The sequence below is a fragment of the Aquarana catesbeiana genome, linkage group LG01 (genome assembly GCF_042186555.1).
Source record: "Aquarana catesbeiana isolate 2022-GZ linkage group LG01, ASM4218655v1, whole genome shotgun sequence".
Lineage (NCBI taxonomy): Eukaryota > Metazoa > Chordata > Amphibia > Anura > Ranidae > Aquarana > Aquarana catesbeiana.
This window is the reverse complement of record NC_133324.1, coordinates 523,174,318-523,201,101: the sequence shown is the minus strand read 5'-3', so window position 1 is coordinate 523,201,101 and position 26,784 is coordinate 523,174,318. Positions and strand designations below refer to the sequence as shown.

The following is a 26,784-nucleotide window of genomic DNA, read 5'->3' as shown; positions in this document are numbered from 1 at the left end:
CTTTGACTCCCTCAATGCGACGAAACGTGAGCTACACCTCCACCTCACCGAAGTTACCAGACTTGACCTTTACCGCAACAAACAACGGTTTTTTGAACAAGGAGACCGCAACGGCGATGCTGGCACAACATGACAGACCCCTGACGGTGATCTCTAGTGTGGTGTCCCCTTCGGGAGGGTCGGCCTCTTCCCTGCCAGACATACTTGAAGCCTTCCGTCAGTACTACAGCTCTCTCTATACTTCAGTGCTACCATCGGACTTCCAGCCGCAGGACCTCGCACCTTGGCTGGACCCCTTGGCACTTGGATGGTTGTCTGAAGGGTAGAGAATCCCTAGTGAGGCCGATTACCCCGGAGGAGGTACTGAAAGCGATTAGGTCCTTTCCCGCGGGAAAGTCTCCGGGCCCAGATGGACTACCCATTGAGTTCTACAAAACTCATGGGGACCTATTGGCCCCCAAATTGGCCCAGCTCTATTCCCAATGTTTGACTGATGGTGCCCTCCCAGCTTCCATGGGCCATGCCCATGTCATTCTCATCCATAAAGTGTCTAAAGACCCCACATCCTGTGCCTCCTACAGACCAATCGCCCTACTTAATACAGACTTCAAGATCCTCACCAAATTACTAACCACGAGACTACAGCCCCTACTACCATCTATCATTGAGACTGACCAGACTGGTTTCATGGCCAATAGAGCGACAGACGTTAACTTGAGGCGTCTGTTCACCAACATACACGCACAACATCTCAATGAAGGATCTAGAGTGGTGGCCTCCCTGGACATTGAGAAGGCCTTTGACACGGTCGAGTGGCCTTTTCTCTGGGAGGTCCTCCGCAGGATGGGGTTCCCCCTGATCTTCATTGAATGGATGAAGGTCCTCTACCGTGACCCCACCTCGGCTATTAAGCTGGGAGGGGGCCTGTCACAGTCCTTCCATCTATCCAGGGGCACGCGGCAGGGCTGCCCTCTCTCTCTCCGGCCTTATTTGCCATCGCGATGGAGCCACTTGCGGAGGCCCTTCGCACCTCTCCTCACATTAGGGGACTGCGGGTTGGCTGGCTGGAGGAGAGGGTCGCCCTGTATGCGGATGACCTCCTACTCTTCCTCAATGACGCGGGTCCATCACTCGAGGGAGCCCTACAGGTCCTCAACTCCTTCTCCTCTGTCACGGGCCTCAGGGTAAACGGACAAAATCTCTCCTGTTCCCCGTGGATCCTGCAGCCCGTGACACAGCTCCCATGGACATCCCTCTACAATGGGTCGAGAATTTGAAATACTTAGGGGTGGTGGTCTCCAGGCAGGCTTCTGAGTTCTTACCCCTCAACTTGTCCCCGGTGGTTCAGGAGACTCGGCAACGGCTGAAGGCGTGGGAATCGTTGCCTCTTTCACTGTTGGGACGTATTAATTTGTTTAAAATGAAAATACTCCCCAAATTTACATACTTATTTCGCCACTCTCCACAGTGGTTTCCTAAATCCTTTTTCATACGACTACATCGCCTCCTCACCTCTTTCCTATGGGGGTCCCAATCCCCCAGATACAGCTGGTCAACACTGATACGCCCGACCTCCCAAGGTGGCTTGGCGTGTCCGGATCTATACAAGTACTATCTGGCCGCCCAGCTAGTAACAGCTGCTTGGTGGCTCAATCCGGACACCTCCAACCCAGCTACCCAGGTCAAGACGGCAGTGCTGGGATCCCTAGAGGCGCTCAAATTTTTGCTTTTTCGAGGCCCTCGAGCCCCTTATCCACTGACACCCTCCATGCACACCACACTGCGTGCGTGGGGGGCAGGTCTCAAATTAGAAAAATACCCTCAACAGGCAATCTCACCCAATGCTCTCCTTTGGATAAACCCAACCCTGGAGCACATCTATAAACTACCTGAGCCTCATGCCTGGACCAAATTTAACATTAAAACGGTGGCACAGATTATCTCCAATCAATCCCTAGTCCCGCTCTCCAAACTAAACTCCGATGTTAATATACCACAGTCCTATTTTTTCCGATTCCTTCAACTCTCCCATGCCTTCAGTCACCAATTCTCCAACTCCCCTCCTCAACTAGTCCAATCTTCACTGGAGGACCTTCTTAGATCAGATTGTGCGAAAAAACCCACTTCTCAATTATATTCACACCTGACTGTCACCTCCCTCCCGACTATGGAAAAGCTAAGATCTAAATGGTCCCATGACATCCCCAATTTTGACAACGATGACTGGGATGACATATGGGATTTCCCATTTAGCTCCCTGGTCTCTATGAGAGATCGCCTGATCCAATTCAAGATAGTCCATTGGGCATATTTTACCCCTCACAGACTACACAAAATGAACCCCGACTCCCCTCCCGGATGTTGGAGATGTGGTGAGACTCCTGGGGACTTCACCCACATCTTCTGGACCTGTCCGGCAATTGTTGGATACTGGAGGGAGATATTGGACTTTAGCACACAAATCACCTCTGTGCCACTACAACCATCAATGTCAATCTGCATACTAGGCCTGGTAGAACAACTAATTCCTACGGTGGCGGGATTGCTCCTGTTCTATGCCCGTAAAGCTATAGCCCTTAGTTGGCGCAAACCAACCCCCTCCTCCTCTCTCCCTGTGGAAACAATTAATTAACAATAGCTTACCTCTGTATAAAGACACATATGACAACAGAGGCTGCCCCAACAAATATAGCAAAGTCTGGTCTAAGTGGCTGGCAGATCCCTCCACCGCTTCAGAGGCCTCTCAGTAGACCCCAATCACAAAGTAGCTCCCAAGCGGGTGCCAGGTGTACACAATAATCTACAATATGCTATTTTACCATGTACAACTGCACATAGCACCACCTCATGACCCAGTAAACTGTACCGCTATGACTGATTTCATAATATATTTTTCATGAATAAGGTGACAGCGTGTTTCCTGCAAGGATCACATAGACATCATATTAGACCAATGTATGTTTAACTGTTTGTTCTCTTTATCTGTTTTTGTTTCTCTTTTTAAGAACTCTAGGAAAACTACTAAATATTCAGTTTAAATTATACATACTGTATGTTTACGGTTTTGCCTGTAACATATTCCCTACCTCGGTTAAAGCGGTAGTTAAGTCAGCAACCAAATCCCTAAAATCAATGTAGCCAGTACACCAAACCTTTTAAAATCATTCCGCCCTGTTAATTATCCCCCATCTGTTTTTATTACTTTTAAGCCGCATATTTTGTTTTGCATGCTTCCTGTCCAAAGCCAGCACCATATTTTCTGTTGTCTTCCGCATCTAGACTATGACTCTAGACTCTCTGTTGGTAATTGCCAAAAGCTTGCTCATGCGTATTGTTCCTCAGCCATACAGGCAAGTACTGTACTTTCTCTTCTGTCTGCTTGTTGCAAGTCTGCTTGTCCAGTGATCTGCGATGTTTACAGCCCCTTGTGACTATGCAAGTCACAGTGTTTCAAAAAGTTGTGAATGCTTAATGCTCGTGGGATTGCAATTCAATGCCGCAAAGAGCGAATAACACGGTATCTTCCAGATTTGACTGACAGCACACATAGCATGCTGTGAATGGCGAAAATTATGCGCATGCGCCAGTGACGTCATTTAAGTGAACATCGCTCGATTTCTACAGAACGGCAAAGGTTAGACAGAATATAAACACAGCGCTATGTAATTTTTTTAGGAGTGATTTAACTGGAGGAAAGTTAGAATGGAGAGTTTACTACAACTTTAACCCCTTAGAGCTGATGCCTGGCCCGGTCGCTGAGAAGCTGCATATTTGCATGCGCTCACCGCCTAGGGGTTAAGTCAGTCTTGCAGTTTGTCACCTATCTGGCTGTGCAAGGAATTCACACTCTATTTCTTGGATTAGCTGCCATTATTAACCACTTCAGCTCTGGAAGGTTTACCCCCCTTCATGACCAGGCCATTTTTTGCAATATGGCACTATGTTAATTTAACTGACAATTGCGCAGTCTTGCGATGCTGTACCCAAATTAAATGTATGTCATTTGTTCCCACAAATAGGGCTTTCTTTTAGTGGTATTTGATCACCTCTGTGGTTTTTATGTTTTGAGCTATAAACAAGAAAAACCGTCAGTTTTGAAAAAAATAAATATATATCTACATATATATCTAGATATATCTATATCTATATCTAGATATATCTATATCTATATCTAGATATATCTATATCTATATCTAGATATATCTATATCTATATCTAGATATATCTATATCTATATATATCTATATCTATATCTAGATATATCTATCTAAATATAAATAATATATATATATATATTATTTTTTTTTTCTCACTTTTTGCTATAAAAACAAGTCTAATACAAAAATGGGAAAAAAATCTAATTTCTCAATCAATTTAGGCCAATATGTATTCTACTACATATTTTTGGTAAAGAAAATCCCAATAAGCGTATATTGATGGGATAGATTTATGGAATTTTTATTTATTTGTTACTAGTAATGGCGGCAATCAGCGACTTATAGTGGGACTGCGACACTGGGACGGACAAATCGGACACCAAGGGGGTTATTTACTAAATGCAAGTCCACTCTGCTGTACAAGTGCACTTGAAAGTGCACTAAAAGTGCACTTGGAAGTGAAGATCTGAAATGAGGGGAAGCTCTGCTGATTTTATCATACAATCATGTGCAAGCTAAAATGCTGTTTTTTTATTTTCCTTGCTTGTCCCTCTCAGATCTACAGCGAGTGCATTTGTAGTGCAAAGTGGATTTGCCTTTAGTAAATAACCCCCAAGTGACACTTTTTGGGGACCAGTGACACTAATACAGTGATCAGTGATAAAATATATGCACTGTCACTGTACTAATGACAGAGGGAAAGGGTTATCATGGGCAATCAAAGGGTTAAATGTGTGCCTAGGGAGTGCTTATTGTGTGTGGGGTGCTGGTACTATGGGAAGGCAGAGATCCGTGTTGTTGCTTTGTAGAAACACAGGATCACAACCTTCCCTTCTCACAGAATGGCAATCTGCCTTGGTTATATAGGCAGACCGCTGTTCTGCCTGTGTCCCGAATGATCAGCGGGTCCCGGCAGATATCGTAGCCACCGAACCCTCTGATTGGCTCCCGCTGTGTCCAATCACATCGGGAGTGGGTCGGTGGCGGCCCAGACCTGGAAGTGCAGGATCACGTACAGGTACAGGGGAGCCACCTTATATATGCAGTATACGGTCGGCAAGTGGTTAATTACATTTTTGGTTACAAGTATAGATTCTGTTGTAACAAATTGCCCCATTAATGACACTAAAATTATGATTCTGGTACAATATATTGCAAAGTTCTAAAACACTTTTTTCAATTTTGAACATTTTTTTAACACTATAAAAAAAATATATATAAAATAGTTTATACATAGTATAGTTTATACATTAAAAAAGGTTAAAAATAAATAGCCATGGTCTCTGTCTCACAGGTGGCTGAGGGACACTAAAAAACAGATGACCAAGTCACGGTTATACCACCGATCTAAAAGGTAAATGTAAACAGCCAGAGTAGGCTGTCCACATGCAAATTTAACGCAACATACCTAGTTCACAGATGGCATCGCCTGTCAAGCTCGGCCAATAAAGTCAACAGGACTGCGCAGCAACCACAAGCCAAATGGTTGGCTTGCGGTTGTGGTGCATAAGCTTCATTATAAACTCCACTGTGCAACGATTCTCAGGTCGCCCACTCCCCCAAAGCACCCCCCCCATGATGAGGGCATGCGGCCTGGTAGGGTTTGGGGGGGGGGGGCGCTCGTCCTCACCCCCTTTCCTGACCGGCCGGGCTGTGTGCTCGGATCGGGGTCTGGTATGGATTTTGGGGGGACCGCACGCCGATTTTTCGGCATAGGGGGTTCCCCTTAAAATCCATACCAGACCTAAGGGCCTGGTATGCCCCATGCTCGCCGCAATAGGAAAATAGTTTTTTCCTATTGCAGAGAGCGCGAGATGCAGTACCCTGCCCTTGTGTCGTATCTGGTCCGTCGGACCAGCATACAGAGGAACGGGCTTTCCGTCAGGAACTGAGTCTGGCGGAGTTACGACGGAGAGATTTGAAACATGTTTCATTTCTAGGTCCATCGGACTTTTGGGAAAAAAAGTCAGCGGGAGCCTACACACGATCGGATTGTCCGGCGGACTCTAGTCCACCGGACCAAGTCTGCTGTAAAGTCCGCTCGTGTGTAGGCGGCATCAGGGATACATCAAGCTGCTGAATAGTGTTTGCAGAAGCTCCATATTTGACAGCAGCCCTGCAGGGGCAAAATAACTAGGAACTGCCTATGAAAGCAGAAGGGGAAGCAACAAATTCCCTGTGTAATTGGTCACAGGTGCTTCAGGTCCTATATATTTCTGTAGAACTAATTTCTTGACCTTGCCACCTTTTTGCTTGCTGGAACTTAGACCAAGTGGAACTGGACTAAGTGGAGAGTTAAAACCATAGTTTAAAACCGATTATAACAGGAGTCATCAAACCTGTAAGTAACATCTGAAATTTCCTGTTAGTAATATCATTGAAACTGGGAAAAATAGGATTTTTTTCGCCATACTGACCTGTGAAATCCTTTTCTTTGAGTACATCATAGAGTTAGGCCAATATTCATTACCTGCTGGGTTATACTTCATCTCAAGGTGAATGGACACTGGTAGACCAAAGGTCTTTAAACAGGAAGTAATCCCCTATATAACCCCTCCCATACAGGAAGTATTTCAGTTTTGTAGCAAGCACTGAATCCTCAAAAAGAGGGGAAGGACCTCTGTGTCCCATGATGTACGCAAAAAAGGATTTTTACAGGAAAGTATGATGAAAAAATCCTATTTTCTTTTTCATACATTATGGGACACAGAATTAGGCTAATATTCATTACCTGCTGGGACATCCCAGAGCAATAGCCTTGGGGGGAGGGAGACACCCTGCCAAACAATAGCCATCGGACCTTATACAGCAGCCCGCAGTACACTGCGGCCGAAAGCCAAATCCTCAGCTGCTCGAACATCCACTTGATAAAATTTTGTGAACGTATGCACTGAAGACAAGGTAGCAGCCTTACAAATCTGAGCCACAGATACCTGATGGCGAAAAGCCCAGGAGGTTCCTAAACCCCTGGTAGAATGAGCTCTCACCCTAAAGGAAGGAGCTTTAGGTTTCAGACCATAGGCCCAACTGACCAATTGACGGACCCAATTGGCAATGGAAGCTTTGGAAGCTGCCTGCCCCTTCTTGGGTCCCTTTGGTAAAACAAAAAAGGAGTCTGATCCTCGGATCTCTGCAGATCTAGACAAATAAACCTTGACTGCCCAGACAACATCCAAAGAATGCAGTTGTCCCACTTCTGCCAAATGAGGCAGAGAGAAAAAAGAAGGCAAAATAATGTCCCGATTTAAATGAAAGGCCGACACCACTTTTGGCAGAAAGGATGGAACAGGTCGTAACATGATCCTGTCATGGTGGAGGATCAAGTACGGTTCCCTGCATGAAAGGGCCGACAACTCCTACACCCTTCTAGCCGAGGTGCTAGCCATCAGGAAGGCTAGCTTGCGCAACAACAACTTGATAGAATTTCCTCGATAGGTTTGAATGCACACATAAGTGACCTAATGGGGGGAAGCAAGCGAGTTGTCTCCTGCATAAAGGTTCCGATCAGTGGGGGGCGTGGCCGGGATGTGAGAGAGAGGAGACGTGCATCGCTGCAGCTCCGCCGGAATCCTGGCTATAACTCAGCTATCTTGCCAAGTAAGCATTTGCCTGCTGTCTGGGGGGCTGCTCCAGTTCTCCCAATGCCCGGCAGTCTCAAATCCAGCAAGAAGGCAGCCTCACACAGCTCCTGGACCGAGCTGCCGTAGACCTGCGCAACGGCCATCTTGCCTGTCACCTCCCTGCATCCAGCGTCTGCAGCAGTACAGACTCCTGGATGGCGGCAACTATGGCCCCTGACCTGAATAGCTCCTCTTCCTCCTCTCAGGCTGACACAGGGCTGCATGGAACCCAGTCCACCACTGCAATCCTGGCAACCATCGCAGAAAGTAAGTCATCTGTGGAGGGGAAAATAGATGCACTGACCATAAAATATGGGCTGATTAGACATGATATGGACAAATTCAGAGGCCGCCTTGCGAAGGCAGAGCATCGTGTCTCAGCAGTGGAGGACACTACTGCCTCCACTGGTCAGGCTCTAGCAGATCTCCAGCAAAAGATCAAAATCCTCATGGCACACTCAGAAGACGCTGAGAACTGCCTCTGGCGCAATAATGTACGGGTGGTCGGGCTCCCAGAAGGTGCAGAGGGGCCCAACCCTGTAGTGTTTGCAGAAGCGTTCTTCAAGCAACTCCTGGGACTACAAAACCTCTCCCCAGTATACATAGTGGAGCGTGCACACAAAGTGCCCACCGGTCTAAGGCCTCCTGGTTTGATGCCGCATGCTTTTATAGTCCGTCTGCTCAATTTCAGGGACAGACATCTGATCCTGGCAAAGGCCCACAAACATCCTGACTTGAAATATGAAAACGCAATGATTCACCTGTACCCTGACCTACAAAAGAAACGGCGCTCCTTCACTGATGTGCGTAGATGCCTGCGTGAGAAAGGCCTGATCTACAACATACTGTACCCTAGCCGCCTGAAGGTCATCCACAATGGCTCTGCTAAGTATTTTGAATTTCCAGCGGATGCAGTTGACTGGTTAGATTCCATTGCCTAAGAGTGTGGTTCGTCGTCTGGCGGGCCTGGCCATGTGTCTAACTGCAGACAGACACTTTCCAAGATGGTACCGGGAGTGGCTGTGACTGTTATCCTTTAATACACTTGTTTCTTCTATTGACAATATTTCCCTTAGCAAGTTGATCGTTCTGAATGCTTATCCGGTCATCGCGAGAGCAAAAGGTACTGTTTTAGTGTGCTATGACCTACCAATACGTCTCCACGACCCCTTTTTCTTTGAGTGGATGAACTCTTGGAACAGTCCGCTATTTGTTCTAAGCGTTTTGGGACTTACGTTTCTCCGGAAGTTTTTCTACTTTGATAGGTTGGTTCACCCGGAGTAAACAGGGAGTTGGGACTATAAACTGTTTTTTTCTATTTTTTATTTTTATGTTTCTATTTTTTTGGATTCCCTTTTTCCTTTTGAGTTCTGCAACCTTTTTTCTATGCTGTTTCTTTTTTTTTTTGCTAAGCTCTACCCTGAGAGATTCTAGTTACGGGCTTGTTATTGCTATTGCTTAGTATGGTATATGCTGCTGCTCTGCTGTTCTGTGGCGTGTTGTGGCTCTCTGCATCCGGGTCCTGCCTCCCTGACCCCCCCTCACTATAGCATTCATCCTGTCCCTATGCTCTATAAATCTTTGCTGTATGAGTAATCTCAAAATTCTGTCTTGGAACGTCCGAGGTTTAAACTCTATATATCGTTGGTACTCCAATATCTTAAAGATCAGAATCCGCACATAGTCTTCCTGCAGGATACCCATTTAACTGGGAGCAGGGTGCTCTCCATAAACAGGGGTTGGATTCAGAGAGCCAAGAGGGGACACTAGAGAGAAGGAAATATTTACTGTTGCTTTATATACATATAATGTGTATGCTTACTTTTTTAAATATGGATAACATATATATGCAGGCTATTGTAGGGGTGTGGGGAGTGGTGTCCGTTGTAATTGCATGGACGGCACCTCCGGTCCCCTCCCCCTTACAAATTCTCCTTGCCGACACTGTCTCTGTATTTCATTCCTGATCATTCCTCCCTTCCCCATCAGGGCCCCGGCGCCTCGATCGCCGCTGCTTCCGGGCCGAGGGTGATCTCCTCTTGATGTAACTTCCCGGAAAGGGGGGGTGGGGAGGGGCCGGCCTATCCAGGCGGCTCCTCCCCCCTATCCCCCATTGGACGTTCGGACGGGTACCGAGCGCCATGTCGGGGATCCTCCCCCTCTTGCCGGCGGCGTTCCGAAACGCTCTCGGATGCTCCTCGTCATTGCGCATCCGTGGGGCCCCGTGCGTGTGACGTGACGTGTGCGCATCGCGAGATTTCGGCGATAGCGACGTCCGTTCAGAGCCTTTGGCTTTTCCGGAACGCCGGGGAGGCCACACTCGGCTGCTTGGATGGCGGCCATTCCTCCTGCCACGGACCGATCGGGGATCGCACACACCTGTAGCGAATCAAAGTAAGACATACACGCCCCCAATTAGCAACATATATAGAGCGGTAGTAATAACACACATCCAGTCTCTCCCTGCCTGGTGGATCTGAAGCACATGTCACTATGTAAGTACAATTTCTAGCCATGTGTCATTGCACCATTCTTTTGCCCAATATAACTATTTATGTGGAAATTACTTTATTTCCACATTGTTTTTCAATTACTAATCATTATTATTCTTTACGATGACATTATCCTTATTTTTATACTTTAGACTGGTCGACTCCCATTGGATATTAACCCTGCTGAGTTTGACTAAGCTTGCGACCAATTCCGGGTTGGCTGACAGGCAACAGTCCAGTTACATGAGGCAATATGGTGCAGTCACATGTGCTACCTAACACTTTTTGAGGTACAGAGTTTGAGAATCACAGTTTGTTTCTTTTCACCCCAACCCCCCCCCCCCTTTTCTGGGTCTATTTCACTGGGCACTTCCTATCCTTCACAGTGTCATCCCTCACACAAATTTTTGACCTATTTTTTCACTCCTACACATATCCACGGTTGGTTTGTTCACCATTCACTTCCCCCCTCTTCCCGTCACTCCCTCACTCCCCCCCCCCCTTTTCTTCTTTTACCTCACTACCATCACATATGGCAGAGACTGAGTGTTCTGTAATACCTATGACACAACTCTCACAATTCTCCTTACCAATTTATCTTATACACTAACATGGCAAAATTCCTTGTTTGCATTGTACGCATGATATATTTGGAGGCTTTAGTCCCCCAGTGGCCCCGTATGGCCCACAACAAATTTGGTTAATCTGTTATATATGTAATGGGCGTTGATTTAGTTTGTTCTCTGATTCTATCGCAGGTGTGTTTTTCCTTCGGCCGTTCTGCCTGGTGGGCGGTGTACGAGAGTGTGATCTCTCGCAAGTTGCATCAGTGTTTTCGCTGCCCTGGTCTGAGTTGCTGTAGCGGTGGAGGTGCATGGGATAGCTTTTTAAGGGATCTCCATGTGGGAGGCTTTTCTTTTTTACCGCTGGACATACATTGTTGGGTAATTATATCATATTGTATACTGTACGGTAAATACAATTTTTTGCTATATATAATGGGATTCATAGATGTATGCCAACTTTATTTGTATATGTTTTCCAGCAGACAGACCCTCTGAAGAAGACCCTTAGTGTATGGGTTGAAACGCGTCAGATTTAATGTTCATGATATCTAGTTTTGTTATGAATATGTGTCTGCCAATGTATGTTTAGCCAATTTTAGTGTTAAGATACTTCCCACTGGAGCTCATTGTTTTAAATTTTTCATATCATGCCATTTTTGTATAAATAAATTTGTTATACTTTTCATACAATTTTTTGACTTCATTTGTCATTGTGCTGCCTAAAAACCCCACCTTGGGGGAATCGGTTCCTTCTGGATTCAGAGAGCTATACACTCCACTCATTCTTCATATGCTAGAGGGGTGACTATACTAATCCACAAAAAACTAACTTGTTCGGTGAAACATGTGGTCACAGACCCCCAGGGGCGATATGTCGTGGTGGTTTGGGAGGTTGAATCCCAACTGGTGGCGTTTGTGAATGTGTATTTCCCACCCCCCTTTTAAAAGTGAGGTATTATATATGAACCTTGAGAAGGTTGCCACTTTTGGCCCATTGAAATCATTTGTGGCTGGTGATTTCAACATTTTAGACTATGCCCTGGGCACCTCGAACCCGAATCGGCTGCAGAACCTGGAGCTCGGTCACTGGGCAGACTCAGCGACTTTGGAGGAGGTGTGGCGGTGGAAACACCCTGGAGAAAGAGGCTACTCCTATCTTTCCCACATCAGCACCTCTTCCTCTCGCATTGATTTGGCATTTTCTAACCCAGCTCTGCTGCCCCAGGTTAACGAGGTCTTCTACCTAGCTGGGGGAATCTCAGATCATAACCCCCTCCAGATTACATTAACTTTTTCCTCTGGTAGACACAGTGGGGTGTGGAGGCTACATCCTGGTTGGGTGGCAGAGCCCTCGGTTGAAACCTCTATCACCACAGCTAAAATATTATTGGGAACACAATGAAGGAACAGCGGATAGGCCTGTGTTGTGGGACGCATTCAAGGAGTTGCAGATGGCCAGAAGGATGCTGTTGGTGCACTTCCAAAGTCTCACTCAATGTAACTTCAAAACTAGAGCTGAAACACTGTTTGAAAAAGAGGACAAAAATGGGAACCTGTTAGCCTATCTGACTGCTGATACCCGGATGCATACAGCGATTCCCTGTGTTCACACACCTGAGGGTACTCTGGTGAGAGATGGGGAGGGCATCAAGCGGGCATTTGTCTCTTATTACTCCTCTAAATTGTAAGCCCCTATCCCACCATATGACCATCAGGCCTTGACGGATCTGCTGGACCCCCTCCGGATCCTGTTGCTGCCAGTTGAGGTGGCGACTAGTTTAGACGCACCTTTTACCGACAAAGAATTGGCGACAACTGTTGCCTCCTTTCCCAATGGTAAGTCACCGGCCCGGGATGGGATTCCCGCAGAATGGTACAAATATATAGAACTCCTATCCCCCAGACTTTTGCAACTCTATAGTGACTGTTTGGAAACTGGTGTGCTACCTACCTCCTTTTACGAGGCCCATGTGGTCTTACTGCCCAAACCAGACAAGGACCCCCTATCCTGATCATCGTATAGGCCCATAGCATTGCTTAATATGGACCTCAAAATTCTTACTAAAATGCTTAGCAATCGATTAATGAAAATAATAGATCATTTAATATCCCCCGACCAGTCTGGGTTCATGCCTAAAAAGGCCACAGATATTAATATCCGGAGGGTGTATGTATACAAATACTCAGTTGGAGGCTGGGAGTTCGTCGGGGGGGGGGCCTGGTGTTTTTTGATCTGGAAAAGGCATTTGACTCCATTGATTGGGGGCACATGACTCAGGTGTTGCACAGCATGGGGTTCGGCCCCATATTCCTTCAGTGGATATCGCTGCTGTATGACCATCCGTTAGCAGCTCTCCGTCTCAATGGTGGGGTGTCAGATGCCTTTCCGATGTCCAGGGGTACCAGACAGGGGTGCCCGCTCTCATCGGGGCTATTTGCATTGGTCATGGAACCTCTTGCAATGGCGCTGTGCTCTTCCCCACAGATACAGGGTATTACCGTGGGTACTCTGACTGAAGTTACGGCCCTCTATGCGGACGACCTAGTGTTGTTCCTTAAAGACACTGGACCATCTTTACAGGCAGCGCTGTCGCTACTAGACAAATTCTCTGTGGTCTCTGGCCTTAAAGTCAACTGGACCAAGTCCAAAATACTCCCCTTATGGTCCCATCCTGTACCCGGACAAGCCGATCCCAATAACCCCTTACAGTGGGTGAGACAGATTAAATACCTTGGACTTCTAATCACAAACTTGGTGAGAGACTTCATTAACCTTAATGTCTCCCCTCCACTGGGTGTTCTATCTAGAAAGATTCATGCCTGGAAAAATCTCCCACTGTCCTTCATTGGGAAAATAAATTTGATTAAGATGAAAATTCTGCCCTTGCTTCTGTACGTTCTCAGAAACTCGCCAGTGTGGATCCCAAAGTCTCTTTTCAAATCGATCGATAGTCTGCTCTCCTCCTTTTTGTGGCAGGGGGGAACTCCCCGTCTGAAATTGACCATTCTCCAGCAGCCATGGGGGGAAGGGGGCCTTGCGGTGCCTAGTTTCTATAAATACTTCCTAGCTTGCCAACTGACAGTAGCCCACCGCTGGTTGACTTCCCCCTCAGATGAGGCCTCGGTGTCCCTGGAGGCGGCCTGTGTGGGCTCATACGAGGCGCTCTCGCACTTGGTCTACAGAAGTTTAAAGTCCCCACACTCCCTGACTCCCTCTATTCGCTCAGTGATTAGGGCATGGAATGTGACTCAGGGAATGCGGTCGTCTAGTGTGAACAGGGTCTCCCCTAACTTACCGCTGTGGAGAAATCCCAATCTGGTACATTTTTATGATTACCCAGACCCTGTTGTCTGGACTAAATATTGGGTCAAAACTTCACAAAATATTGTACTAAATGGCATCCTAATGTCATCTAACGAACTCAAGGAGTGTCTCACCCTACCCAACTCTCAGGTCTACATCCAACTGAGGCATGCATTTTACTCTCAATTTGGCAGGGAACCACTGAACCTTGACCCTAGTGACTTAGAACTATTGGCGCGCAGTGACTCCTTAGTTAAACCAGTCTCTAGCATCTATAAGGACCTTTTCCAAGAAACGGGAACGTTAATGGAACCTTGTAGACTGGCCTGGGAGGCGGTGGCCCCGGTTCTAGACAGGGACGATTGGAACGACATGTGGGGGACCAGGTTTCAATACTTAGTCTCTACCAGAGACCGTTTAATTCACTACAAATTCCAAAAATAGAATATACCTAACCCCGACTAGATTAGCAAAAATGTTTGGGAACCAACAGTCTCTTTGCTGGAGATGCACAACGCCTATGGCAAATTTCATGCATATATTTTGGGACTGCCCCCATATTAAAACATACTGGCAAGCTATAGCCCACTGTATCAAATCGGTCACCTCTATTTCAATCCCCGTCCATTGAAGTGTGCTTGTTGCATTTGGTTGAACCTCTTGCCACCACTAGGGCTATACGAACTCTTCTCACCATGTTATTATTTTATGCTAAAAAATGAATTGTCCTATCGTGGAAGAGCACGTTTACCCCGAACCTTGGAGACCTGGAAATCCCTGGTCAACAAAGCAGTGCCATTCTATAAAGCTACCTATCTAAGCAGAGGGGCTCAAGCCAAATTTGACAAGGTTTGGGGGGGGGGGGGGGGTGGATGGCTTCTGTAGACAACTGATCCTGGGGTTTCCTGCAGAGATCTGAAGGAAAAGTTTTTGGAGTGCTATAAGAGTGCGGGCTAGCTGGAGACCAATGTAAGGATTTTTTCAATAGATGGCCTATTCATATACCTAGAGGCTACTGTATTTCCTGGTGAAGGTGTGGGGGGAATCGGGAGGGAAGGACCACATGAGCAGACATTCTCCTGTATGATAGAGCGGGGAGTCACTGCACGGAATTACTGTAAATCACACCTCCGGCTAGAGGGTAATGTAGTGGGCATATCTGTCTAGGCAAGACTGTAACAGGGCTGGGTTATTACCTCTTTTGTATTTGTTGTGGGCTTGTTTTTTTTGTTTTTTTTGCGGGGGGGTTCTCTCTTTTATGGTTTTATACTGGGATGTTTTTACTCTGTAACCAGTGTCTGTTTCCGCTTATGCGGGTTACTGTTTATATGTCATAAAAATCAACAAAAAGTAATTTACAAAAAAAAGGTTCCGATCAATGAATGGGAGGCTAAAGGCCTTTGGAAGAATACTGATAGGGCCGAAACTTGACCTCTGATTGTACTCAAAGCCAATTTGATTTCCACAGCTGACTGTAGAAAAGAGAATTCTCCCAATCACATATTTCCGAGGATGTCATTTTTTGGCTTCACACCAAGCAATATAAAGTCTTCCAGACCTTATATTAGATCTTCCTAGTGAGCTTTTCTAGCATTCACTAGGGTAGACACCACTGGCCCGGAGATGCCACGGTCCTTTAACACCCTGACTTCAATAGCCATGCTGTCAAATTTAGAGACTGTAAATTGGGGTGGAATATAGGACCTTGAGATAGTAGATTGGGGTGCTGTGGAAGCGTCCATGGCCCGTCTATTGTTAGTCGCACAATATCTGGGAACCAGGGTCTTCTGGGCCAGACTGGTGCCACCAGAATGACTGGAACTCCCTCTCCCCAAATCCTGCGCAACAAACGTGGAAGGAGAGGGATCAGAGGCAAAGCATAAACCAGGGAGTACTGGCTCCATGGAACTACCAGAGCATCTGCTCCGATTGCCAGAGGATCTCTTGTTCGGGACACAAAACGGCTGTAGTTTTTTGTTGAACCTGGATGCCAGTAGGTCGACCTCTGGCCATCCCAAACGTTGGCAAATTTCCTGGAACACTCCTGGGTGTAGGGGCCAGTCCTCCGGGCAGATTTGCTGGCGGCTGGGCTGAGATAATCTGCCTTCCAGTTCTCTACTCCCCGGATATGGACTGCCGATAGAATCGGCACATGTCCCTCTGCCCAGGCTAGTATGTGGTTCACCTCCTTCAGAGCTGAACGACTCCTGGTACCACCTTAGTGGTTTATATAGGCCACTGCAGTGGCACTGTCAGACTGAACCCTCATAGGACAGTCCTGAAGCTCCACTGTCCATGACCGTAGGGCCAGTCATACTGCCCGTAATTCCAGGACGTTGATGGGCAGGATCTGTTCTGTACTTGACCATTTCCCTTGAGCTGTGAGCCCCTCTAGGATCGCTCCCCAGCCTGAGAGACTGGCATCTGTAGCCAGTACTCTCCAAGTTACAGGGAGGAAGGATCTTCCCTTTCGCAGGTTCTGCAAACACCAGTTTAGGCTTAAGCCTGCCCGAGGAGATATGAACATTGGATAATCCTCTCCAGTTCCAAGCCAACAAGATGTCTTGTTGTAGAGGCCTGGGACTAGGTATAGGGCACTGCCTCGAAGGAGGATACCATCCTCCCTAGAAAACCCATACAGAGCCAAATGGAGGGTAGTCTGGTGCCCCTTATCTGATGCACCTGATTCTTCAGGGTACAGATCCTTGCGTGTGGCAAGATAACTCTTGCTTGAACTGTATCTAGGATCAGACCTAAATACTGTAGACTTTGAGCTGGTCTCAAGGTTGACTTTTCGGTATTTATGATCCAGCCTAAGCTTTCCAAATACCGCACTGTGCATGTTATGCTCTGTTCTAGAGCCTGTAGTGAGTGATCTCTGAGCAGGAGGTCATCCTCTCCAGTTCCAAGCCAACAAGATGTCTGGTTGTAGAGGCCTGGAACGGGACTGGGCATAGGGCACCGCCTCGATACCTGAGCTACCTGAGATACCTGAGCACCAGGAACCCTTGGGCCCCTCAAAGACCCAGTACTGGTGCTAGGACCTTTGTGGACACCCAGAGAGTTGTAGCAAGCCCAAAGGGTAGAGCCACAAACTGAAAATGACGTTCCTCTACTGCAAATCGCAAATCGCAGAAACCTCTGATGAGGCTAAAAGATAGGTACGTGTAAATACGCGTCCTTTATAATCGATGGAGGCTAGAAAGTCTGCCATCTGGAGTGAGGCTACTACTGAGTGGACAGATTCCATCCAAAAGGACTGGATCAGTAGATACTGGTTCAGGGATCTTACGTCCAAAATGGGCCTTGTGTCCCTGTTTGGTTTTTGAACCGTAGACCAGTTTGAGTAAAACCCTGCGCCCCTTTTGGGTACATGAACCTCTACAATCCCTCCTTGATGCACTAGATGATGTAGTGTCTGAAGCAATCAGTCTCTTTTTGGAGGATCCGATGGAGTGCTGGATCTTAAAAACCTGAGGGGGAACCCCCCGCAACTCCAGCTTGTAACCGCGGGATATAGTTGAGGTAACCCACTCGTCCTGAACTATTGTTCTTCAAATGTCCGCAAAGTGCAGCAGCCTTTCCCCCACCCGATGGAGTGGGGGCGTCCCCTCAAAAGGAGGGCTTGGTGCTGGGTTTATAAGAATTTTGGACCCAGGGCTTTTTCTGGTCCTGGCCTTGCAGCTTGCCCCTGGCCCTAGCGCCCTGTTGGCAGCGGAACTGCTTTGGCGCTGAGACATTTGAGGAAGCAGTCTCTCAGGTTTTAAACAAGGGACGCCTGGTGCTTTTCTTCACAGGAAGTAGAGAACTCTTCCCTCTGGAAATCTTTTGGCTATATTCGTCCAAATGATCACCAAATAAACGTTCTCCATGAAAGGGGAAACCTGCCAATAACTTTTTACAAGGAAGCTCGGCTGACCAGTTCTTAAGCCACAAAGGTCTGCACATACAGTATGTACAGACAAGAGAGCCAAACGAGAAACCTGCTGTATTGAATCCTTTAAGGCGCCAACAGCAAAACAGCGCTTGAGGAATATCTGCCTTATTATCAGGCAGATTATCCTCCTGGTTAGGCCTGTCAGGCCGTCTGATCTTATCCTTTACGGACTGCTGGATACCAATTGCTGCAATAGCTGGTATAATAGCTGAACTGGCAAAGGAAAAGGAAACCTTTAATAATGACTCAAATTTCTTGTCAACAGGGTCTTTCAAGCCCTGTGCATTATCTACCGGACAAGTCAAGTTCTTGTTTAAGGACGAGACTGCTGCATCTATGGCTGGCATGCTGCTCCATTTCTTAATGAACCTTTCATCCATGGGATATAAAAGGGAAAACCTCTTAGGAGGAACAAAAATCCTGTCAGAATGTTCCCAATCAGCATACACCAAACGTTCCAACAGAGGGTATAAGGGGAAAGCCTGTGTGACCTGAAGAGGCCTCAGGGATCCCAAAGAGGATCAGGGAGTCTCAGTAACCTCTGCAAGAGGCAACTTAAAGGCAGAACGAACCATCTCGGTAAGAGTTTGGATAAAAAGCGACTGAGAGGCAGACTCCAACTGGATATCTTCTTGTCCAGATTGCTCGGAAGCAGACTCATCCACCAGGCCATCCACAAAATCCTGAGCTTTAAGCTCTTCCCGATCCTCAACCCATTCCTGCTGCAAACTAGGAAGCACCGGGGAGGGGGATCTGTCACGCTTCTTGCCACCCTGCGGGATGGAGGTAATCATGCCAGCAATCCTGTGTTATAACAATCACAATCCCAGATAGGCGCAGTGGCTCAGATTTCCTGGAAGCCTCTGGTCCTTCAGGGGATACAACACTAGGGATACGACTAGGTTCATCTGGAACTACTGTAGTGTTAGTCCCGCTCCTCTTTTTTTAAGACATTTACTAGCCACAAAAAGGGAGTACCTGGGTGTAGTATTAAAACACCTCAGAAGAATAGGGCTCACCAAGCCCCTATGCAACAATCCTGCTAAGTACCTTTAGCCCGCCAAGCAACACCTGGTGACTCATGTGACCTGGGTAAGGAGAAAATTAACCGCTGCAAATGCCTGGTTCAGAACCTGCTCTGTGTCCTACAGCTGCCTTCTGGAAGCACCGCATGCTTGGCATACACAGCTTAAAAAAGGTGGCTGTACGCCGCAACTTTCTGTGCATGCGTACGCATGTGCGCGGTCCCGGCGAACGGGCGTGCGCCATGGCGAACCAAGGCAAAATGGCGCACCGTCGTGCGCCATCATACAGGTAAAAAATAGCCAGACACAAGCAAAAAAAGAAAAAAAAGTACACTTTACAAACACCAACAGCTAGCCCAAAACTCCCCTGTATGGTCACCGCACACAGGTGTCCAGTCTCTAGCTAGCTTGACTGATTGTTACAATCACTGGGACACCCCACAATATTAAATAAAGGGGTTTCACTTACCCATCCAGGTGCAGAGCAGCTTATAAACTAAGAGCCCAATCTTCACCCTTCACGGCGAGTTCCTGTCACTTAAGGACCTTCAAGGACTGAGTACCCTTTTCATGCTTAGGGTCCACTTCCCTGGACCTGTACAGCACCCTGCAGGAATGCCTTAGCGCTGTGGTGTCCAGGATTCCACTCTGCAGGGTCCAGCGCCCGGAGGCCACATTACAGGCAAAACCTCGCAGGATCTTGAGTCTTCTTTGCGCGGCTCGGGTACCATTTATCTAAGCATATAAAGTCTGTGTCAAATGGATCCGATCAGTCAATCCCTTGATTCAGTTAAGAATCGTTTGTGGGACTAGAGACCTGGAGCTCAGAGAGCTCAAACAACCGTGCTGTCCACCTTACAGACACTTGTAAAAAACTGAAGTACTTCCTGTATGGGAGTGGTTATATAGGGGATCACTTCCTGTCTAAAGACCTTTGGTCTACCAGTGTCCATTCACCTGGAGATGAAGTATAACCCAGCAGGTAATGAATATTAGCCTACCTCCTAACTGTGTCCCATGACGTATGAAAAAGAAAGTGTATTTTTTCCCAAAAAAAAATCGATTGTGAGACCGCTGCGCAAATACGGTGTGACAAAGTATTGCAACGACAGCCATTTTATTCTCTAGGGTGTCTGAAAAAATATACAGATAATGTTTGGGGGAGCTAAGTAATTTTCTAGCAAGAAAAAACCTGATTTTAACTTGTAAACACCAAATCTCAAAACGAGGCTCGGTCCTAAGTGGTTGACCAGGCCACTTTTTGCGATACGGCACTGCGTCGCTTTAACTGACAATTGCACGGTCGTGCGACGCTGTACCCAAACAAAATTGATATTTTTTACTTTCTGCTATAATACATATCCAAAAAAAAATACATAAAAAGACAAACATAAATAGCAATAAGCGTATATTGATTGGTTAGCACAAAAGTTATCGCGTCTACAAACTATGGGATAGATTTATGGACTTGCGATTTTTAGCAGGACTGGGACATTGCGGCGGACAAATCTGACCCCAAGTGACACTTTTTGGGGACCAGTGACATTTTTACAATGATCACTGCTAAAAAAAAAAAAAATGCACTGATCAATGTATAAATGACACTGGCAGGGAAGGGGTTAACACTAGGGGCCGATCAAAGGGTTAATTGTGTTCCCTGGGTCTATTCTGTGTGGGGGATGGACTTACTGGGACAACACAGAGATCGCTGTTCCTGATCACTAGGAATAGCAGATCTCAGTATTGTCCCCTGTCAGAACGGGGATCTACCTTGTTTATATAGGCAGATCACTGTTCTGCCTCTCTGCGGGTGACCGGCAGAGAGTCCGCCAAACCCGCAGGCGAGCTCCCACGACCCACACTGCCACATGAACAGACCAACATACAGGTATGTAGTCAAGCCGGCATGCCGCAGTATACATGCGGAAGGCAGTCGGCAAGTGATTAGATATATTTTTAAAAAAAGAAAAATTGCCGAAAACCCCCGTAGCCCTGCGCATATGCGAGCCCAGGGTGTGCATACGCATGTAAACCTCAGTTGCACCATATCTCCGCAAACGTCAGAGTGAGAAACAAGAATTCTAGCACAAGAGCTACTAATTAAAGCGGTTGTATACCCGCTGTTTTTTTTTTTTTTTCTACACCTGCAAGGGAAAAGGCATAATGACCGCATACTAGCTCATTATGAGATACTTACCTTAGAACGAGGCGCCGGCATCTCACACAAACCACGCCGAGGGAGCTGACATTTCCCCTCGGCGTGTCTTCCGGGTATCGCGGCTCCGGCGCTGTGAGTGGCTGGAGCCGTGATGTCGCCACTCCCGCGCATGCGCGCGGGAGACTTCTGTCCGGCAGGCTCCGGAGTTTGCCGGGCTGTCTGCCGAGAATCCCCTGTGCGCATGCGCCGCTGCAGTCAGCGGCTCATTGCGAGGGGAATATCTCCTAAACCGTACAGGTTTAGGAGATATTTTTTTTACCTACAGGTAAGCCTTATTATAGGCTTACCTGTAGGTAAAAGTAAAAAAAAAAAAAAAAAAAGGTATACAACCACTTTAACTCTAAACTGATGAGCTGAAAAGGCTTTTAAAGCATCACCCATGGAGATTTGTGGGCACCATAGTTTTTGGTGATATCGTGGGCGCACGCAATTTTAAGACATGGAATGTTTGGCATCTATTTACTTGATGCAACCTCATCTTTAATATCTTAACCAAAAATGGGTAGTATACAGTGTGGTTTTTCACTAAATTTTATTATATTTTTTCCTGAAAATTTGGAAAAAAAGGAGATATATTTTCCATATACACACACACGATACAAAAATAAAGCGTAATCTAATATTGGATATTATTTATTATTATTATTATACAGGATTTATATAGCGCCAACAGTTTACGTGGCGCTTTACAACTTGAGGGTAGACAGTACAAATACAATACACTTTTGATACAGTAGGAATCAGATGGCCCTGCTCCTTCGAGCTTACAATCTATTACAGCACAGTTTAAGGCACACAGTGCAAAATTGTGTTACAAATTGTATACTGCACATAATATGCTGATAACCATTTGTGTGGAAATTGCATAGAGTTAGAAGAATCTATTGTTTGTTCAATAGCTCATTTGATTTGATATTAGTGGCCTATATCCCTGGGGGGGGGGGGGGGGGTAATCCCAGGATACTGTAATAAAAAGGGGGGGGGGGTTAAACCTGTAAGGTGTCATCTCTTCCCGCATCTATTAACTTGTTGGGACGTCTTATCTGAATTGCCAGCTCTTAACCCAAGCACCCCATATTTTTTCCAATTTTTTAGGGCATTTACGACTCGTACATAAGCTTGTAGAGAGGTAGGGTGGAATCTATCATAGCTCTCCATTGAGCAACTGTGGGAGGCTCGGCTGCTTCCATTTAGTTATGATAGCCTTTCTGACATTGAACGAGGCATAAAATATAAACAGTCTTTTGTGTGTATTAGGTGTAATATCACATATACCCAAAAGTAGGAACTACTCCTATGGTCAATCTTCCTACACAGAGTTGATTGTGTAAACCACATCTATCCAGAACTGCTGAATGATGGGGCAGGCCCATACTACATGTAAGAACGTACCCAGTTCATTAGTGCACTTAGGGCATCTATCAGTTTGAGCTGGGTATATTCTTGGGAGTCTTTGAGGAGTATAATATGCTCTGTGAAGGAATTTGAGCTGAATATATCTATCCCTAGTTGATATCAGAGGAATATATTGTTGTATACCCTCTTCTGCCAGCATTGCAGCAGAGGTTGAAGGGGTGGGGGGGGGGGGGTCAACCTGTCTGTGCTCAGACCATACTTCGCACACTGCATCAAATTGGTCTGCATGGCTGTCCCAGAAGGAAGCCTCTTCTAAAGATGATGCACAAGAAAGCCCACAAACAGTTTGCTGAAGAAAAGCAGACTGAGGACATGGATTACTGGAACCACGTCCTCTAGTCTGATGAGACCAAGATAAACTTATTTGGTTCAGATGACGTCAAGCGTGTGTGGCGACAACCAGGTGAAGAGTACAAAGACAAGTGTGTCTTGCCTACAGTCAAGCATGGTGGTGGGAGTGTCATGGTCTGGGGCTGCATGAGTGCTGCCGGCACTGGGGAGCTACAGATCATTGAGAGAACCATGAATGCCAACATGTACTGTGACATACTGAAGCAGAGCATGATCCCCTCCCTTCGGAGACTGGGCCACGGGGCAGTATTTCAACATGATAATGACCCCAAACACACCTCCAAGACGATCATTGCCTTGCTAAAGAAGCTATGGGTAAAGGTGATGGACTGGCCAAGCATGTCTCCAGACCTAAACCCTATTGAGCATCTGTGGGGCAGGCTCAAACGGAAGGTGGAGGAGCGCAAGGTCTCCAACATCCACCAGCTCTGTGATGTCGTTATGGAGGAGTGGAAGAGGCAACATTGAAGCTCTGGTGAACTCTATGCCCAAGAGGGTTAAGGCAGTGCTGGAAAAGAATGGTGGCCACACAAAATATTGACGCTTTGGGCCCAATTTGGACAGTTTAACTTAGGGGTGTACTCACTTTTGTTGCCAGCGATTTAGACATTAATGGCTGTGTGTTGAGTTATTTTGAGGGGACAGCAAATTTACACTGTTATACAAGCTATACACTTGTTGCTTCACAAAGTGTAATTTCTTCAGTGTTGTCACATATCACGCGGCCACACCTAATGATCTTACTGAATGAAGATGTATTTAAAGGTTAAAAAAAATAAATAAATAAAAAGCTACTTATAGATACATGGCTAGTTTCCATTTATGTGTGGGAGCTCACTGCACTCCAAAGTTTGCATATCGTATAAATAATACAATTCTTAACTGCTTGCCAACCAGCCGCCATTGTCATACAGCGGCAGATTGGCTCTCCTGGGCGAATCGCCGTAGGTGTACGACAGCCGCTTTAAGAGCTCTAGGGGGCGCGCACACCGCCCGAGCAGAGTTGCGTGGCCGGCGCTCGCGATGTCTGCCGGCCACCCACTATTGCTCCTCACAGAGACAGAGCAGGGATCTGTCAATGTAAACAGACAGATCCCTGTTCTGTCAGGGAAGCAGAGAGAGATCTGCTGTTCCTGGTAATCAGGAACAGCAATCTCTCGCTCTACTCCCATTCAGTCTCACCCTCCCCCAGTTAGAAACACCTCCCTACGACACACTTAGCCCCTTGATCGCCCCTTAGTGTTAACCCCTTCCCTGCCAGTGATATACTTATACAGTAATCAGTGGCTATTTTTTTTAGCTCTGATTGCTGTATAAATATCAACGGTCCCAAAAAAGTGTCAAAAGTGTCCGATCTGTCAGCCGCACTCCCACTAAAAATCGCAGATCACAGCCATTAGTAGTAATTAAAAAAAAAAATTTTTAAATTGCCATAAATATTTCCCCTATTTTGTAGACGCTATAACGTTTGCGCAAACCAATATACGCTTATTGTGATTTTTTTCACCAAAAATTCTGTTTATAGCGCAAAAAATAAAAAACACAGGAGGTGACCAAAAGAAAGCTCTATTTGTGGGAAAAAAAGGACGTCAATTTTGTTTGGGTACAGCGTCGCAAGACTGCGCAATTGGGGTAAATCTTTCCAGGGCTGAAGTGGTTAAAGAGGATCCGAACTCTGGAAGCTGTGCCCAAAAAGGAAGCAGGAGGCAAAGAAACAAATCAGTATTGACCATAGACATCCTGAAGCTGCTCTTTTCTCCATTACTGAGCTGTATTCCATACCAGGGGTGGACTGACAACTTATGGGACCCCCTGGGCAACAGAAAATTATGGGGGCCCCCCCGGGCAACAGAAAATTATGGGGCCCCCCCCGGGCAAAAGAAAATTATGGGGCCCCCCCGGGCAACAGAAAATTATGGGGCCCCCAGGCTTACAGATGGCCGCCACGCGGCAGCCATCTTTATGATGCAACATTAATGCGGGCAGACCCATGTGGATGGGCACCAAGCTTGGCAATTCGCTTTTCTAACACAGCTGAGTGACCTGCGAGCGCCCAGCATGGGCTCTAATCTATGGCTCTAATCAGGTGCTCCCCCCCGCCACTGTACTTCAGGCACCCGAAAAGGGGCCGGGCGCCTGAATAAGGGGTGGCAGCAGCGGCCATAGATAGATTCATGCATTGCATGAATCTATTGGTGCTAGAGGGGGTGGCAGGAGAAAGGGGGCGGCGCCCGTTCGCCTTTATGGATGCACCATCATTGCATTAAGATGAAAAAACACCTAGCAGTGACCGGCCCCCCAGCCCCCCCTGTTTTACTCACCTGAGCCCCGTATTTCTTTCGACGGAGACGCGCCGTCCCTCTCTGCGTGGGGTCCCCGCTCTTGATGGGATAGATTGATAGCAGCACAGCCATTGGCTCCCTCTGCTGTCAATCAAAACCAATGACGCGACGGGGGGCTGGGCCAGAGTCCGGCATTCGTGTCTATGGATGCTGAATGCTTGACTCGGGAGCGCGCTTTTCCTAGGGGGTTATCTGATACAGGGGAGGTGCTACCAGCGCCCCCGGGGGACCCCAGAACAGAAGGATCGGGGCCACTCTGTGCAAAACGAGCTTCACAGTGGAGGTAAGTATGACATGTTTGTTATTTTGAATTAAATAAAAACGAGGGTTTACAATCACTTTAAAGCTGGCGACCCAGTAAAGGCACCAGGAGCATGTGCAGTGGTGGAGTCAGCTGAATAATAAACTGCTGTGGTTGGCCTCAGATAGGGCAATGGGGTTTGTGAAAAAAATCCCGCCTTGATGAGTGATGTCACTGCACAGGCACACACCCAGACCCACCCTGCTGCATGATCCAAGGCTGAACTCAGCAGTCCCCCCTGGCTCCGAATGGCAACAAGTGGATTTTTTGCGGGCATTTTTCTCCAGTCTTTGGATGGTTGACAACACAGCAGCTGATCGAGTGGCTTTTTACCAAGATGTCTGTTCAATAGAAGCCAATGGTTAGAGCACAAATACACACACATATGCACATACATAGCATACATGCATGCATACACACACACACACACAAACACACACACACACACACATACTATACATACACACATAAAGTATACAGACACAGTATACACCCACACAGTATACATACATACATACAGTATACAGTACACAGACAGACACACAGACACAAATTTGTTAGAACGTAAGCTTAATAATGGCATGCATGCCAAGCTGCGGTTTCCAAAGCGAGAAACGTCCTTTCTTGCATTAAGAGAGGTATGGACTCCAGAGAGAGAGATATCATTTTACCCCTGTACAAATCATTAGTAAGACCTTATCACCGTATACATGCATACATACACACACAGTATTGAAAATCAAAGTATAGGGAGTGGCGCTGTGTTAAAATTAAGGGTGTGGCTTGTAAATTAAACAAGTGCTCAAGTGTATAATATAATTACTATTTTGAAGTGAAAAAAATTTTTGAAGTGAAAAAAATGTTTTTGTTCTGGTTCAAAACTACCAAAGACAACAACAATATATCCCTATTTTAGTGAAAGATCCTTATTTGGTGATAAAGAAAATTTGCTACTGTATGTGCAAAAGATAACACAAATATTAAATCAACACCGCTGATGAAGTCCGGATGTGGACGATACGCGTGCGGGAGTTCCTTGGACATCACTGCAGCCA

General features: G+C 46.6%; 1 protein-coding gene and 1 long non-coding RNA gene across 9 annotated transcripts in view; one reads left to right on the top strand and one right to left on the bottom strand.

Annotated features, from left to right (window-relative positions):
- Positions 1–26,784, bottom strand: part of PIP5K1C (phosphatidylinositol-4-phosphate 5-kinase type 1 gamma) — a 501,728-nt gene that overhangs the window by 423,644 nt on the left and 51,300 nt on the right. The window lies entirely within an intron of this gene.
- On the top strand, positions 9,896–11,483 carry LOC141104713 (uncharacterized). 2 transcript variants are annotated; one of them, XR_012235501.1, is made up of 4 exons: positions 9,896–10,272; positions 10,422–10,559; positions 11,028–11,213; positions 11,315–11,483. It is a non-coding gene; the product is annotated as an uncharacterized lncRNA (long non-coding RNA). The 2 variants fall into 2 exon arrangements; XR_012235500.1 differs by lacking the exon at positions 10,422–10,559 and having other exon boundaries at positions 9,903–10,171.